The sequence below is a fragment of the Monodelphis domestica genome, chromosome 6, assembly GCF_027887165.1.
Source record: "Monodelphis domestica isolate mMonDom1 chromosome 6, mMonDom1.pri, whole genome shotgun sequence".
Taxonomy (NCBI): Eukaryota; Metazoa; Chordata; class Mammalia; order Didelphimorphia; family Didelphidae; genus Monodelphis; species Monodelphis domestica.
The window spans coordinates 171822041-171840099 of NC_077232.1; the positions used below are offsets into that span (position 1 = coordinate 171822041).

The following is an 18059-nucleotide window of genomic DNA, read 5'->3' on the forward strand; positions in this document are numbered from 1 at the left end:
GGAAAAAAAAACTTTTTTAAAGGTTTAAGAACTCTTAATGCAATGACAATGATGAAACAAGTTACCCATCTTTTGAATGTGAGGTGATTTGTTTTGCTAAACTATGCATATTTGATTCTTCAAGAATTTTATTTTCTTTCTTTAAACTGTTAGAAATCAAGAATGAGAAGAGAGGGGTTGGCAAGAGGGATACCAAAATGGAAGGAGCAGGGGGAAGGTCATTAAAACATTTTTTAAGTGTACAGAAGAAACTATAAGAATAATTAGCAGAAAATATAAAAAAGTAGTATGACTTTGAAAAGATGTTAAATGTTTGTATAGTTGGAGGGAGAAGAAAACTATATATGATGCACATTTGCAACTACATATAAAATCCTCTTTTTCTGTTCTAAGGTGAGAATTTGTTTTTAATATAAAGCAAAAAAGAGGATAGTAGAAGAAGCTGAGGTGATTTAAAAATAAATCCATCAGATTTATATGTTGTTCTCAAAAGTCAAGAGTAAGGAAATCACATTTATAAAATATTTTTTTAATGCCATCTAAATAGGATCATAGATTTAGGACTAAATGGCAGGGGGGAAGGGGAGGAGGAAAGCGGGGGTGTCACCCAGGCCAGCTCCCTTATTTAAGGCTCATAGAAATTTACCTGAGATCATACAGGGAGTTAAGTCCTGAGATGAAATTTTAACCCAGGCCCTTAAACTTCAAATATAATGCTTTTTTTTTTTTTACTATATAATGCATCAATAGGAAATGTTTAGTCTCTTAAGTAGGAAATCATCCTACTTAGATCTGTTTAAAATGATGACCAAAAAAATGGAAAAAAGGTATATTCTAATTACAATATTGATTTAACTTATTAAGCTTTCTAAATTCTCACAATAATTGAAAATAACTCACATCTCTAATCCTTTTAGCTTTCCGATATAGTCCCCATAACAATTGTTGGGAAGTACGCTATACAAGTATCATTATTACCTCTGTTATGCAAATGAGAAATTGAGGCAGAAACATTGACTAAAGATTCAAATCCAGATCTTGTGCCTCTTTAGATCATTATCTTTTCCTCTATACCACATTACCTACCTCTCAAATGTCTGGCTGTGTACTAAATAAAAACCAAAATATGAAACTAGTTTTTAATCCCTTTGAAAAATATGTCAAAATTTATTCAAGGTTTTAAAAATTGGATCAAAATTTTAAGAGCCTTGTAAAAAGATCTGATATGTTTCTTATTAAAGGGGAGAATACCTACTAAATTTACTCCAGAACCTTCATCTAAAATCCTAATAGAGTAGGCACCCAGCAGATAGTCTATTAATACTGGTTTATTTGGTAATATACAAACTTTATTTGTCCTTTCCTAATAACATAGAAGGGCATTAGATATGTGCCAGGAACTACACAAATAAAATCAAATATTACTTAAGACAGATTACCCTTAATTTAACATTTAGAGTACTTAAAATAAAAAGGATAAATATTTGGTGGAGTAGTAAGATGGAACATATCAGCCTTGCATACTTATGTAAGGACAAGATTTCTACTTTCAAATTAATCAACAATAAATCATTAAGGTAGTAGACATAGTATGGAAAATTCGTTTTACAAGTTGGAACAAGTACACTAATGAAAAAACTATATTATAGAGGCAGCTAGGCAGCACAGTTGATAGAACACCAGGTCAGGAATTGGGAGGACCAGAGTTCAAATCTAGCCCAAGACACTTCCTGGCCATGGTGGACGCTGTGCAAATCATTTAATCCTGATTGCCCAATCATTGGCACTCTTCTGAAAAATGATACTTAAAAAAAAACCATTTGTTCTCTAATAGATTCTTGATTCTCTAGGCGAAGCACTCTTATATCCATGTAATATAAAAATAAATTTGAGGTATCCTTTGGACATCATAAGCACAAGGAGAAATAAAACTTATGTCTATCTTTTGGTTTTTGTATTGCTAAGTACAGTCTTGGTTTATGAATTTTAATACTATAAACCCAGATGAATATATCTGTATCAACACATTGCCATAATAGCTTATGAGAATAAACTTACTACAAGAAAAAAAAACAACAACAATATTCTAAAACAAGCAATGACAAAAGACAAATTATATTCTTCTTGAAAATCAAATTTATGTACTATTACTAATTACAGAATGCCAGAAGTCCATTGTGATCATTATCTAACAGATTCAAAGTGTCATGGTATACATAATGGCATAGATTTCTCTTTTTTAAGAAAGCCATCCTGATTTTTCTATTAATCCACATATTGTTATATCAAGCAAAATTTCCTAAAGTGAGTATGTATCTCAGTGACTAAGTTCATCATTTAAAAAGGTTCAAAAAATTTGAGGACAAATATAATTTATAAAAGAGCTTATAAGTTCAAAGCCTTGCCCCATAAATGAGGTAAGACTAGTAATCATTTTTCACATCCTTCCAAATTTCCCTACTTTTCAGTGACCAGGTATGAATGAATGAAAGAAAGTGCACCAGATAAATTATCAAACAGATTATCATAGACAAAAAATGAGAACTTCTATTTCTTAAAATGTGAATTATATTCTAACAATGAAGATTAACTCAACTAACCCAGTGTTGAAGGGAAATCAAACTCGCCAATTTTAAACAAATCATGAAGGCACTAAAAGACAAACAATGAACCAAAAATGATTTTTTTTTAATATTCTGGCTCTGATCCTATCCCAAGATTTCTCCCTGTTCTTTTTATTTCAGAGCAAGGAAGAAAAGAGAAAGGAGAAAGGAAAAGGATAGCTTGGGGATTTTAGAGAAAAAGTTTTAAAGTTATAAAAAACGTGGATAGTAAAGAACAACTGCCGCACTGCTTTCTCATCTTTGGAAAGACAAAGAGATTACTAAAGGAAAATTGCCCAAGTATATAATTTAAGATACAATTTTACATGATTAGAGATTTATGGCAAATGTCAGTTGTTTGAATAGAAATTTGAGTCCATGGATGATTTTAAATGTGTTCAACCAGTTATACAGATATAATCAAAGAGTGGTGTTAGAAGCATTACTAGGAAAGTGACCCTATAATGAATACTGTTCAATTATTTTAACATATTTACATGGTTGTAACAACAGATGATTTCTAGTACCAGTATAATTTGGCACTTACAGATTTGCTCAATAAAACTTTGTCATAAATATGCCTAAAAAGCTCTCTTCAAAAATCTATAACATATACCGGGTGCTTATAAAAATATGATTATTCTGTATATTCAATTTTTTAAAAACTCCCAACTAAAATGAAATTCCTTGCAATGTTAAAATATATCATACCTCAAACATAGCATTGGCTTTGGTTGAAATGTGTGGACTAATGACTATATAACAGGAAATGCCAGATAGAACTTGGTATTATGGAAACAGAAGATCTAAGCTCAGGAGGCAGTTTATAGAGCACCAGGCCTGAAGACTGCAGATACTGGATCCAAATCTGACCTCAAATTCTTCCTAGCTGTATGACCCTCTGCCTTGGACCATATACTTAGTATCAATTCTAAGAAGGTAAGGGCTTAAAATTTTTCTTAATTTAAAAAAAAGACCTATGTTCACATTCGACTGACATTTTACTAGTTGTAGGATCATTCAAGTTTTCTCATCTGTAAATTAGTAATGACAGTATCTGTACTATGTCACTGAGTTATCATAAGTACTTTATAAACAAAGCACTGTACAAGTATAAGCTATTAAAATATTGCAAATTGTTAATGTAATATAGCATATTATAATTTTAAAACAAATATTAATTAAGGATGACTAACATTTTTTCCTATGCTCTTAGAATGGAAACTGACTTGTTCAAACTTTTACACAAACACATTCTATTATGTGAACTAAGGCTCAACTTATATTGAAAAATTTATAAAATACTAACGATTTCATACTAAAACATATGAAATTTATTCCTAGAAAATTTTCCCCTTAAGTCTATCAGCAAAAGAAAAACATTTTCTTATTGTCCCACCTCAAATCTGTCTGAATAGGAAACTTTTTAAACAAAAGTTACAATCTGTTTAAAGATTTTAAATTTTATAACAAATTCTGATTGACATTTTTTGAGTAAAAGCATGTTTGAGAAAGATGTTATCAACAAGATTCTTACCTACTACTCTGATCATATTGTACTAGATGTCTAACAATTATAAGATTAGTATTTTAAGGAAGAAACAGAAGGGGGTAAAAAGATTTGTATCTTAAATCTTTGTATAACTTAAAAGGTTTTATAGGAAACTGCACATAGATGCTAGTTTTCCAACCCAGAAAATATTACTCATGTTATTCACATTCTGAGCATTTTGGTGAAAGCCTCTGAAAGTTCTGTGCTAAAATTTAACTTAATTATATTTATTTCCATCTTATCTAGCACAGCTTCTAATGCAGAGTCTGACCTCATATAAACACATTAATGACACATTATTATTCTATTTTCCTATTTCTCTCTTGATAACCTAGCCTAAATATTGGATAGCAGCTAGGAATGGTATAAATGAGTATAGCTGTGCAATCATTTCAAAGGAGTTGACTGAATGGCCTAAGTGGTGATGGAATTTTTAACAGACTCTCAGGCTTGGATATCCAATACAACCCAAACTTAAACAAGAACCTTCTGTAACACCCCCATCCCCACAAGTAGTCACCTAAACAACCTCTACTGGAAGATCTTAAGTGATGGGGAACTCATTACCTCCTACTTCCATTAAACAGAATGCTGGTATTAATAATAAATATTACAGAATTATGTTTGTATTCAACTTACAAAATTTAGTATTCTATTGTGAATAATGTACATACAACCATCACAAAATGAACATGAACTACTGAACATAACTTTGAACATTCAGACTCAAAAATGTTTTATTCTAAAGTACTTGGCTTTAGACTGGTATCTTTTTAATAAAATTTACTCCAAACAAGGAGACGTTCAATTGTATTTTCTATGTAACTACAGTTTTCTGAAGCCCAAAAATGATATTGATTGAATGACTTATGTTTGGATTGCATAAAAGCAAAAATTTTGAACTGGGATAATTTATGTATGTATAAACACACAAAAATTAATATAATTTGTAGATTTGTTTATACACACACACACACACACACACACACACACACACACACCTGCACACACACATATAAAATTAAGGTAATTTTCCAAGTGCAGTGTAGTAGTCCCTCCATTTTATGAAAAACAGGATAGGGACTAAGGTCAGAGAACCTGACCAGTTACTTAGCCATGTGACCATGGGCAAGTCACTTAATCTTTCTGAGCTTCAGGTTCCATATTTGTAAAATGGTTTGATTAAATGACTTTCCTTCCAGTTCTAAATCTTTGGCCATTGAAAACTTACTGCAAGATTATGGAAGCATCTTAAGTATATGTGCATTCTGGTCATTCATCGTCATAATTGATGACTACTTAAAGCAACTAAAAGAAATTCGGGTTTTTGTTTTTGTTTTTCCTCAGAAGTAAGTTGTGCATGAATTTTAGCTCTGTATCTTTAACCCAGAGTTCTCTAAAGCTTCATTAGGCTATCAGATCATCTAGAAAAGTCCCACAGTCTTAGGACAAGGCAGAAATCTTCATATTCCATTTCAGAGAAATCTTTGGGGACAAGTCATGGATTCTTCAAGAAAAGAATTGTCTTATTAACTTTCATAATCTTTTTAAGAATTAGTCAACTGCCACTTTGTCCCCACCACCCAAAGGAGCCCAGAAGACCTAACATATTACAGCAATAATAGCCACAATCTCTAAACCATCTCAGTGGTATAGCAATGACTTTAGCAAATGAAAACTCAGAAAGTGGCAAGTGGAAATGATGTTCTTTTTGAGACCAGATGGGAAGTCTATATATACAATGAACAGGTAAGACTTGGAAAATAATGACACGTTCACTTAATTGCTAACCAAAGGATGGACCTAGTCTGTATACTCAAGATAGAAATGCCTGGAGGTCATTTAACAATCTTTCCTGCAGCCCAGTATAGTCGAAAGAGTCCTAAACTCTCCACTGTGCTAGTTAGAAAATCCTAGGTTTGAGTAGCAAGAGTTCTAACATTGACAGCTGTGGAATAGTGGGCAAGTTACTTAGTCTGAACCAGTCTCCCTGTTTATTATAAACAGGCTTAATATTTGCATTACCCTATAAACTCTTCAGAAGAAAATGCTTTGTAAACCTTCAGCAAAACATACTATTTATAGAAGACATATGTCAATCACATAAAACATGCAAAATTATCATTGTAAAAATCATTGTCATCCATTTCAAACACAGGACAAATAAATTACTGCTCCAAAAAAGTGCTAACCTTTTTTTTTTACTGTTCAAAATTTAATATTTTGGTAATTTTTATACCTTCTTCGTCCTCTTGACAACTAGTAATTAACTGACTGCTTCCAAATGTTAGCATTTGGTTGCATTTCACTGCTAGCTTAGTTTCCATTCCAAAATTCCTACTTCTTGATTTTAAATTAACCTTATTCCAATAAAATTTTAACATACCTATATCTGTACTAAAATACTTCAGTGATTCAAAGGACAGTGAACATGAATAAGTAGACTTAGAAATAAAGAAAAGTAAATCTGATTAGAACTATGCTTACTGCCCATCAACGGATTACAATTTAACACCTAGAGCTGATGTGAAACATTCAATTTCGTTGAATAAAGCTGCAGAGAAATATCCCTTATTCCTGTGGTAAACTAGCAAATAGGTTCAAAGAAGTTCCCTGCCTAACCCTAGTATTTAGCTACAAGCAAAAAGAGCCACAAAGATTCTAGCACATGACAAAACGCAGAAACGGTGCAGAACCAACTACTTTAGTAAATCTTTTCCCTCTTTTAATTATCCCCCACATATAAGATACCCCAAAAGAGCAAACGAGGCTCAATGGCAAAGGGGTCCCAAGAAAGTTCCCCTAAGGCTCAGGATGGCTCTCACTTTCCCTCCCCATCCCCCACCTTCAAAGTTTTCAGGACAATTCCTGGATATCCGCGTAGAGACGCTCGGAGCGCCCTGTCACCGGCCTCCGGGGTCCCGAGAAGGGCCCTAGGAGATGCGTTTCTCCGGGTCTGGTTTTGTTTTAAGATAACGAGATTTTGCAGTGAGTCACCCGCGCCCCGGGAGGCGGGGAGAGGCCGACTCATAACCTGCCAGGCTGCCCCGGGAGCCCGAGGGAGCCTGGGCCGGCGATCCGGGGAACAGAGCTAGAGTGGGGCCGTCGTCTCGGCCGGGCTGTCCCGCCCCGCGAGCTGAGCTGCCCGTCGCCCTCCGCCAGACTCCCGGCTCCGCCGCCACCACCACCCTCCCATACACATACACATACACACATACTTTCTTTCTCTCTCTCTCTCTCTCTCTCTCTCTCTCTCTCTCTCTCTCTCTCTCTCTCACACACACACACACACACACACACACACACACACATATTTATTCTCTCTCTCTCTCTCTCTTTCTCGCTCGCTCTCTCTCTCTCCCCCCCTCTCTCTCTCGTACACACAACACTCACTCTCGAGTTGGTTTCCTCTGCCTGACCCCCGCCCTGCCCCAGGACTGAGGACTCACGGCGGCGGCGGCGGCAGCAGCAGCAGCAGAAGCGGGACATAAACATATCAAATCAAGCTTGCACCCGGCCCATCCCCCTCCCGCCTCGGCTCCCCTGTCCGGGGGCATTCGCCCCCCGCCTGCCCCAGGGCCCAGCCGGCCGGTGTCAGCGCCACAGCTCTGGGAGCAGCTACAAGCCAACCACACGGGCGGACGCGGGGCGGGGGGGGGGGGGGAGGGTGGAGCGTGAGCCCCCATTCTCTCCCTCGCTCCCCTCTCCAGCTCCTCCCTCTTACCTGCGAGTCGAGTCCCCGCCGAGGGCCGCCGCGCCTCGGTCCCTCCCCGCTGGGCCGAGGGGCAGCCGCCGCCGTTGCCGAGAGCCAAGAGTCCGAAGGGAGCCGGCCGGGGCCTCCCCGGCAGCAGGAGCAGCTCCACCGGGAAAGGAGGAGACAAAACAGCACCGCGCCTCCTCCCTTACACACTCCCTCACTCACTCCCTCTCTCTCTCTCACAAACGCTCCCCCGCCTGCTTCACAACAGCTCCTACCACCCCCAACCCCCAACGGCGGCGGCAGCGACGGCGGCGACACTGAGCCCGGCGCACGCAGTAATGGTCCCCCCAACCCGCCGCCGCCGAGCTTTCCCCGCGCCCGGCCCCCTCCCTCCAGCCCGCCCAGCTCCGCCCCCTTCGCCTCCTGCTGCCGCCACCAGGACACACGAGTCCGCCCGCCCCGCTCCGCGCGCGCGCGCCCCCCCTCCACACACACACACACACGCACATCCCCGGCGGGAGGGGGAGCCGCGCCGTAGTCCCCAGGAGGCGCTCGGCTCCGACTGGCGGCGGGCAGCGTCCTTGGCCAGCGTGCAGCCCCAGCTCGGATCTCTGTCCCACACCTGGATTGGCTGCTGTGTGGAATCTCCCCGTTTCCCCCACCCCACCAAAGTTCCCGCATCCATTCAATGCGCCCGCCTTGAGCCCCTCGAGCACGCGAAAACTTCCCACCTCCATTCTCAAGCTACCACAGGCCGGTGCTCTCGACAACTCCCGGTCATGAGATGGCGGGACTTCTAGGCCTGGCTGCAGCCAGCCTCACCTGGCTCCTCTACCCTCCCCCACAAGCTAGACTGCCCCTCCCTCGCATCCCCACTGGCCACGCTCTGCGAGGGCTGTCCAGGCCTCTCGGTCCTTAAAACCTCCGTTCCAGCGGGGGGTTGGTCTGTGCACCTGCCCAGGCGCAAAACAGCTGCCCGGTACCCCTACCCTTCCTCTTCATCTCTACCTTTTTCGAGTCCCCTGAATCCTCCCTCCGCCCCGCCTCCAATGATTAATATCCCTTCAATCTCCTTCCACAGGACCGAGCCCAGACTAAGGCAGTTTGACAGTTATGGGTAGGGGGAAAGGGCAAAACACGAGGCGCTTCTCTCTCCCTCTCAACCAGCGCCCCTCCCCGAGGGGAGTGGGCCAGCTATCCCCGCCCAAAAGTGACCCCGCCCCCGGTCGGTGACGTACCGTGTTGACCCCGCCCCCTGACGCTCCTCGCGCCAGTCTTCTCCTCCTTCTCCCTCCTGACAGCGTCACCTCCTCGCCCGCCCCGTTGACTCCGCCCCATTCCCCGAAATTACAACCGACTGAACTGCCCCGGCGGCCGTTGGAGTTTGCGTTCGGTTTCCTCCGCCCGCGTGGCTCGGTTGCGGGTCCCGGCGCTCGCGTTCAGGCTCTGCTGGGCGCTTCCGAGCGGGCTCGCTGAGGGCCAGGGCGCGGGCGCCAGCGCGCGCACCACCTTGCCCTCTTCCCGTTTCCTCCCCTATTCCCCCACCCCCCGCACCGCTCGCCTACCCGCTGCGCCGGCTCCCCAGTCGGAGCCAAGAGGCCATTCCGCGACGTGCATCGCCGAAGTTTGCCCAAAGTTTCTCCTGGAACAGCTCTTGTTCCTCTGAAGTTTGCGGACCCACAAAGAAAGCGATTCGAGCCCTATTAGGAGAGCCAAAATGTAAAGTTTTGTTCAGAGAATTGAAGATTCAGGGCGGAAGAAGTGGTGGACGGTCGGTGTGGAATGGGGACTCTAGGAGACCGTAGTAGTCATGTCAGGGCTCGAAAGGGAATCTAGCATGCGTGTTATGTCCAAAAAAACAAGTTGGCACTTAGAATTAGGAAAACTCGAGTTAAGATTTTATTTCACACTTGTTAACTGTGACCTTGGGCAAGTCATTTAACCTCTGCCTAAATTTCTTCAACTGTAAAGTGAGGATAATAACACCAACTGCTAAGGCAGTTTTGAGGATCAACTGAAGATGGTAACGCATTTACTGTAGTTCCTGACATATAATGGGTGCTATATCAATTATAGTTCTTTTTAAAGCAGGACATCCAGGTGACTAAATGAATAAAGCCAGAAGACTGGAATTAAGATGTGGCTGGGGGAGGCACTAGTAATGGGACCCTGTGCAGGGCAAGTCATTTAACCTCCCTTTGCCTTAATCCACTGGAGAAAGAAATGCCAAACCATTCCAGTATCCTTGCAAGAAAATATCATGGACAGTATTTGCATGATATGTTCCACTGAGTCACAAAAAGTCAGACACACCTGAAAATCCACAACAAATTATTAAAACACTTAGCACAGTGCCTGGCACATGGTAAGTGAAAGATGAATGTTAGCATTATTAAAAATAGTAGGGCGGGGTAGTTGTAGTAGTAGTAGTAATGCCAACTCCTCAAGCCCAGGAAAAAGAGTTCTGGTGGTTTCCTTGCTCTTTCAACTTTTTAGAAAAAGAAGTGTTTAGAGACTGAAGGTATCCTTCTACGACTATTAAAAATAACTTGGCACTCAAGTCCCTTTCTTCCCCCTTCCCCAGTTTTCTTTTGTATACAAATTTAATTTTTTTTATTTCTGCTTTGAATAATTTTGAGATGAAAAGCTCTTTTAAAATGCTATCCACAGCCATAGAAGGAATTGGCAAAGTATGAATGCAGACCATACCATTTCTTGCCATATTTCCTTAATGAGGTTTTTCATGTATGATATATGTCTTCTTTCAGGACATGAAGAAGAAGGGAAAGTTGTATTATATGGCAACACTGGTATAACCCATATCAGATTGTTTACCCCCTGAGCAGGGAAAGAGAGAATTGGATTGAAAGATGTCAGAAAGCAATTGTTAAAAAAAAAAATTTCCTTGGGGGCACCTGGGTGACTCAGTGAATTGAGAGCCAGGCCTAGAGATAGGAGGACTTGGGTTTAAATCTGGCTTCAGACATTCAACTAGCTGTGTGGCCCTGGACAAGTCACTTAGCCCCCTTGCCTATCCTTTACTGCCCTTTTACCTTGGAACCAATACAAAGTATTGATTCTAAGAAGGAAAGTAAGAGTTTGGGAGCTATTAATTGTTTCTACATGTAATTGAAAAAATAAATAAAAGGAATAGAAATTGGTGGGGAAAGGTCATCTAGTCCAAACTTGTCATTATACAAATAAGACAATCTCATCTAAAGTTTTTTTAAACCCAAAGAGTTTTCTCACCATCAACCCAAGGTCTTATCTGAATCTATTTCCAAATTTTACAACTGAAGTCTCGAGTTGAATAGGCTTGGCATTGATCTCCCAGGAATTGATTGTACTAGGGCAGCATTGGTAAAGATGTGGCATGTGTAGAGAGCTGACACTCAAGAAGCTGCTACCTTCCTCCACTTCCCAGTGCCCTAGGACATTTTTCATATGTTCCACCCCTCTGCCCAGCCACCCAAAGCAAGCACTTCCTCCCTCAGCTCTCTCCAGTAATCAGTGGGGCTCACAGATAGCTTGAATGGCACTCAAACTCAGAAAAGATTCACCAGCAAGGTTTGTGTTTGGAAAAAGAACACAAGTTCTCAAACTCCAAATTCAGTGCTCTTTTCATGGAACCAAAGTGAGTGATTTGCTCCAAATCACCCAGACAGTAAATGTTTTTGTCAGCACTTACACCCATGTTTCCTGACTCTAGTTATTTTTTTCAATGAGATATTTCATATTTTCTTCTATTTTTTTTATTTTGTTTTATTTTTTCTTGATGTCTTATAAGGTCACTAACTTCTTTTTGCCCAATTCTAATTTTTTAAAGAATTAATTTTCTTCCTTGAGCTTTTGATCCTTTCACATTTACTCCATTTTACTTTTTTCAAGAAAATCTTTTCTTCATTGGGTTTTTGTACCTCTTTTTTCCAGTTGACCAATGTTGCTTTGAAAGCTATTTTCTTTTTGCATTACTTTCATTTCTTTTTCTCGTTTTTCTTCTACCTCTTTTACTTGATTTTTCAATTCCTTTTTCAATTCTTACAGCAACTGAGACAACTTTACATTTTTCTTTGAAGTTTTGTATGTGGTTGCTTGGATCTTACAGTCCTCTATTGGCTTTGTGTTTCACTCTTTGTTGCCAAAGAAATTTTCTAGGGTGTTTCTTTTGCCTTTTGCTCATTTTCCCAGCCTTTGTGCCTATACTCTAGGATTTCTGAAAGCTGCTGATTCTGCCTCCTCTACTGATGGCTTCCAGGATTCAGCACTCTGAGATTTTTTGCCCTTGGACTAGTCTTCACTACAGTGCAGGCTTGAAAGGGCCAAGCCCTACGAACTTCCTGGCCTCACTGCACACTGGTGCCAGAGCCTGATTCTTTAAGTGGTGGGGGCTCAGGGTGGGGTTCTCTGTTGTTGATGTAGGCAGGGTCCTGGGATCCCAAAGTTGCCTTATGCCCAAGCTCAGAACCTGGTGTAATAGGTACAGGGGGTGGCTGGCCAGCATTTCTCTATGTGCAGTTTTGCTTCCAATTACCCCTTATCCCATGAAAATCGACTCTCCTACTTTCAAGTTGTGTTCAGCCAGAGAGCATAATTACTCTTACTTGCAATTGGTTTTTTACTTCTGTCATTTTGAGGCTCTACTTAAAGATTTGTTTAGAAGGATTATCAGAGCAGTTTCAGCTTTCCCTGCTACTAAGCCACCATCTTGGCTCCACCACCCCTCCTTACCACTCCTTATTCCAGGACAATAACCTACTATACTGCCTTTGTCCTTGATTCTTCATCTCATTTAATTTTAGTAAATAAAAACATATAGAGGTGAGCTGATTTGCAAAGTGTCCTAAATAGTATAAAAACTGAACAATCCAGTCACTTAACCCCCATTGCCTAGCCCTTATCACTCTTCTGCCTTATAACTAATACACAGTATTGATTCTAAGGTAGAAAGTAAGGGTTAAAAAAATTAAAAGTGAAGCAATCTAGCTCATTTGAATCCAAATCTTAATGCAGCTGAGAAAAAATAGAGGGGTGAGGGCTCTCCCATAATACATATCCCTTATCAGGCATATTTTTCTTTGAAGTGGGAAAATAGCAAACTAATGTATTGGAATTAATTAGGCTGAAGCAACAAGTGTTTAAATCACATGGAAATTGGTTTGAGGGCCTAGAGAACCTTGATTGGAATAAAAAATGAATGTAACTTCTCCCATCAAGGAAGTTGCTTCCAGGGCAAAACTGACTCCCAAGGAAAGTATCTCCTTCCTCTCACCCTAGTGGCCTCTTTGTGGCCTAGCACAACTGCTGCTATCACCCCATCACTGGTGCTATTACCTACCAGAGCTTGGACCAGACATGAGAGTATTACCATTCCCTTTGAGCCTTCTGTATTCCATCTTCCCTTTGTGGATTTCAAAACTACTCTACCCTATTCAGACCATTCTTTAGAAGATCAGATTTACCTATTTCCTGATCAATAACAATAGAGATACTTGGAATAACAGAATCAGGTCTTGGAAACTACATTCTTCACCCTACTCAGTGTAACAAAATTAGGAAGGGCTGAAGCAAACTCAATATTTAATTATTTGAGAATATGGCCTTCAACAGCCATGCAAAAAGACAGACCCCTGGACGGTCCTAAGTCAAGCTTGAGCCACCATTGGCACAGGTAAGACACAGGAAGTGAGGTATAGAACAGCCTCTGGAATTCTCTGGACTTCCTGTGAGGAAGGCTAGAGTTCAGTTCCATCCAGGAGCTTGAGGTTGGAGGAGCCCCGCAAACTGCTTTCCTTCAGATTGGTCACGTGAGAGATAAGGACTGATCCCTTTCCCTGCCTTGGCTATCTAAGGCCTTAATGCCCACTTTGGCTCAGCCTGAGCCAGAGTGGTTCTGAGTTAAACTCCTTTCCTTCTCTTCATTTCTCTCTCTCCCTCTAATATTTTCTTCCTCCTGTTGTAATTAAATCACCATAAAAATTTGGCAGCTGACTTGGGTATTTTATTATTTGGGATTTCCCTTGGTGACCATTTAAATTTAGATTTTTTTCCATCTCAACTATAATTTTAACTGTTACACCTCCCAGTTCTGACTAAAGTTTCTTAATCCATGGGTTAAAGTAATATTGAAGCTAACAGGTTCTTTAAGAAAAGGAAGAAAAAAGATAACCCATTAAGAAAAGAGAACTTGTAACAATAATAAAAATACTAAAAAAGCAGACCTTTTAAGGACAACATTTTTTTCATACGTTGTTCTTTGGAAGTAACCCTGAGTTCTTGAAGGCTATGGTCACAAAGCACAAGACCTGGAAAATAGAATTTTTTTTCTTAGTAGTCTAGGGAGGAACTATCTTAAATGTAGAAAGTTCATCACCAAAGAGATGGCACCAGATAATGATTTTTTTTTTTTAGCCTTAGCAATTCTATAAAGGCAGAGAGAGGTTGCACTTTGCATTAATGGAGGAAACTCACATTTATGAAATGAATGATCTTTGAATTATTAAAGTAAAAGGCTTATTCCTCATGAAAATCATTGCCAACGTTTATATTTCAAGCACCATGTGTTGTCTTCAACATTTTTCTTAATGCCATTAAATGGACAAATGATTTTTCTCCTTGTAACACCCAGTAAGAATATTTTTCATATGCTATCCAAACAAGAATAGCAACTTTGTACTGAAAATAGGCCTATAAGGTCAAAAGTCCTATTTTTTGTGCGTTTTCCAACCCAGTGTTGATGTAACTATAGTTAATGATCTTGAGGCTTGTGAATTCACTACTGTCTACCTTCTCTCTATTAATTAGACCTTCAACAAAAAAATTAGTTAAAAAAAAGTATTAGCCACAGTAAAATAATAAATGCTTGATTTCTCTTTTCCTGTTCTTTTTTTATTGAAAAAAAATCCTTTACCCCTATCACTAAAGATGTACTTCTGATTGTCTTATTCAAATCATATTTGCTACCAGAAAATACAACAGAGTCATCATTCAGAGCCTGTCATTAATACTAAACATATATGGGCTGTTTACAAGTTCTCTAAGGGCAGGAAATCCCTCTGGTTTTTTCTTTTTTCTAGTCCCTAGCAGTTTCCTGGCACATTTAGGCACTTAATAAATGCTTGTTGAATTTAATCTGACTTGCCTTCTTTAAAAATGTATAGATAACTTAAAAGAACCTGGTAAATTAATAGTTAACATGTTGCCACTACTGCCTGAGGGGAAAAAAGCACAAAAAACTTGGCATCAATCTACTGAGATTCACCTTATTCCAACACATACTACAGATATTCCCTTTGCTTCTCTCTCTCCATTCTCCTTTGGAAATACAGTATTTTAGACACAAAGAAGTCTCTCTGAAAAATAATTTTAGAGCTATGTGGTAAAATTTCAGTTCTCTGACATGATACCTAAACAAAATATTCTCCCTAATTAAATATTTCAATCATGATTTATCAAGCCAAAAATAAACTAGAAAAAATTAAAAATTGAAATTTTACATAAAGTAATAATTTTAGAGCATTAAAATGTTTCTTTATGGATGGGGACAGAGTGTCAACACTTCCTTAAAAATGCAAACCAACCAGGGGCAAAAGTAATAGAAAAATCTCACTAGTGTTTCCTCAATCCCTTTTGACAGATATCCAGTATCCTAAAGTTTCCTCTTTCTTGACTGACCAGAGTCCCCAAATGTTACATCCCATCTGGCTTAGTCAGTTTCTTTACATGCAGGATTCAGCTCTCCAATATGCTAATTATTCATTCCAAAGGACTTGATTTGGGGAACTTATAGAGATTCCTTCATTCCCCAGTACCAAGTTAATCACTGCTCTTCACCACTGCTGGTTCTATCAAAAAGAGATCATGTGTAAACCTTAAGGCCTTTGCAAAACTTAAAGGACAATAAAAATGATAGCTATTATTATTGCATCAATTTTCCTCACCTCATTGGAGATCTCAGAGCTTGGAAGAGATGGGAGAAAGAAGAGACCTCTTTCAGTTATGTTCTGAACTCATCTATCTCATTTCATGGGGAAGCTGCTTCCTGGCAGATGATTGTGAATTGAAAAGCCTTTCATCATTCTTGATAATGTTAGTAAGTACTTCAATTTTAGTATTTCAAAAAACTCACGATTTTATCACTGAATACTCCATTGAATATTGCAACTTTTTCTCTCTCATAAGAAATCTTCATAAATTGAGAATGCATATATATATATGTAAAATCATCTTGTGGTCGGTCAACCTTTCCAACTTTGTAAAGATTACAGAATGCTACCTGAAAACACCAGAAATCTCTCACTATCTCTGGATGAATAACCTAAGGAGAAACGAGGCATAATACAAGGGGCCAAAAGCTAAAAGTAAGAAAAGACCTAGTAAGAATTTTCCAAAATGGAAGTGGGGGGAAGGAAGCAAAGACCGAAATTATTGGACATTATTGGATATTTTCAAATGCAACTCCCATAAGCATGGTCTTTTTTTTTTTCAGTAAAAACAAAGTTCAAAGTAAAAACGAAACTAAAAGGATATATTCCCCCCAACTGATAATAAACACAGAATAACTATTATTTTTCTAGTATGCTGAAACAAGGTCTAATTTAAGTCATCCTTTGTCAAAACTTGAAAGCAGAGTGATTTGTCATTGTAGCTCAACTCAAGATATAGTTAAGTTGCATTTTTATGACCACTTTCAATTGAAGAGAAAGTCTGTAGGATAGGGGGAAAAAAGTTTTTAGAAATCAAAAGTACCATAATATCTGTTTTAATTTTCAACATCATTCAACTTTGGTTAAGTACACCATAAACCCTCTTTAAAAAAAGGGGGGAGGGGGGGCATCTGGGTAGCTCAGTGGATTGAGAGTCAGTCCTAGGACTGGATATCCTAGGTTAAAATCTGGCCTCAGACACTTCCCAGCTATGTGACCCTGGGCGAATCACTTGACCCCCATTGCCTAGCCCTTACCACTCTTCTGCCCTGGAGCAGATCCACCATATTGGCTCCAAGACAGAAGGTTTGGGTTTTTATTTAAAAAAAAAAAAAGCACTGTCAAAAATTGCAGTATTTCAGGCCTAGAGACAGGAGGGTCCTAGGTTCAAATGTGACCTCAGACACTCCCTAGCTATGTGACCCTGGGCAAGTCACTTAACCCCCATTGCCTAGCCCTTACAATTCTTCCGCCTTGGAGCCAATACCAAGTATTGATTCCAAGACAGAAGGTAAGGGTTTGTTTGTTTTTTTAAATCTCCACATTTTACAAATGGTTGCAATCTTTTTTTTTAACAATTAAATTTGAATTGTTTTAAATTTAAATGTTTTTCTAGGTGAAAGTATCCTTTTGTAATGAATAATTCTCTGATTTGAAGGAAAAATTATTAGAACTAGCATGATCCAAAAAGCAAAAACAACAAAACCAGTTTCAATAGAAATATAGAAACACAAAGTTAAAAAGCCCAAATTTTAAAAAAAATTATTCACTATATTATTAGGATTCACAAGTATTATTACTGATGGAAAAAAAAGACCATTGTGATTAATCAGTCAATAAGCATTAAGTGCCTCCAGTGTGCTGAGCATGCTAATTAGAGATATAAAGAGAGAAAAGGCAGTCCCTGTTCACAATCTAATGGAAGAAACAAGCATGAACATATATATATATATATATATATATATATATATATATATATATATATATATATATATATATACAAGCTATACACAGGATATATAGGAAATAATAGAGGGAAGGCACTAGAAGTAAAAGAAACAGAAATGCTTAAGCAAAAGGTATTATCAAACCTGATAAATTGACAATGTATCTTGAAAATGTCTTTTCAGAATATATTGGCAAGACAAAAGAGTTTTCCAGAGAAAGTTAAATGCTTTTAATAAGTAAAAAAACCTCCAAAATCATATTTGTGACTTCAAAAGGATTGCTTCCCCCAGTGGCAGGATTAACCTGTGATTTCACTGGTATAGGAAACTCCAAATGAGACAATTCCCCATCACCACCAATGCAGACTAACACCTGTCCTGCAATTTGTAATTTTAAGAGATTATTTCCTGAAATACTGAGAGGTGACTTGTCCAGAGAGATAAAGCTAGAATAGTCAAATATAAAAAAATTCAGTATAAAAGGGTATGCTTGTAAATGTTTTGTCAACCAACTCTCTGGGAAAAAATGCATATAGACACATTTTAAAATTTAAT

General features: G+C 39.1%; 1 protein-coding gene across 4 annotated transcripts in view; it reads right to left on the reverse strand.

Annotated features, from left to right (window-relative positions):
- Positions 1-9112, reverse strand: part of ELF2 (E74 like ETS transcription factor 2) — a 95071-nt gene extending 85959 nt beyond the window's left edge. Inside the window, exon 1 of one of the 4 annotated variants that reach the window (XM_056802710.1) lies at positions 9094-9112. The gene's annotated coding sequence lies outside the window, so the exon portion shown is untranslated. Of the gene's footprint in view, positions 1-7879; positions 8260-8586; positions 9050-9093 lie in introns of those variants that run through there. The other 3 variants (XM_007496315.3, XM_003341417.4, XM_056802711.1) reach the window with 3 other exon arrangements.
- Between the last annotated feature and the right edge of the window lie 8947 nt (positions 9113-18059).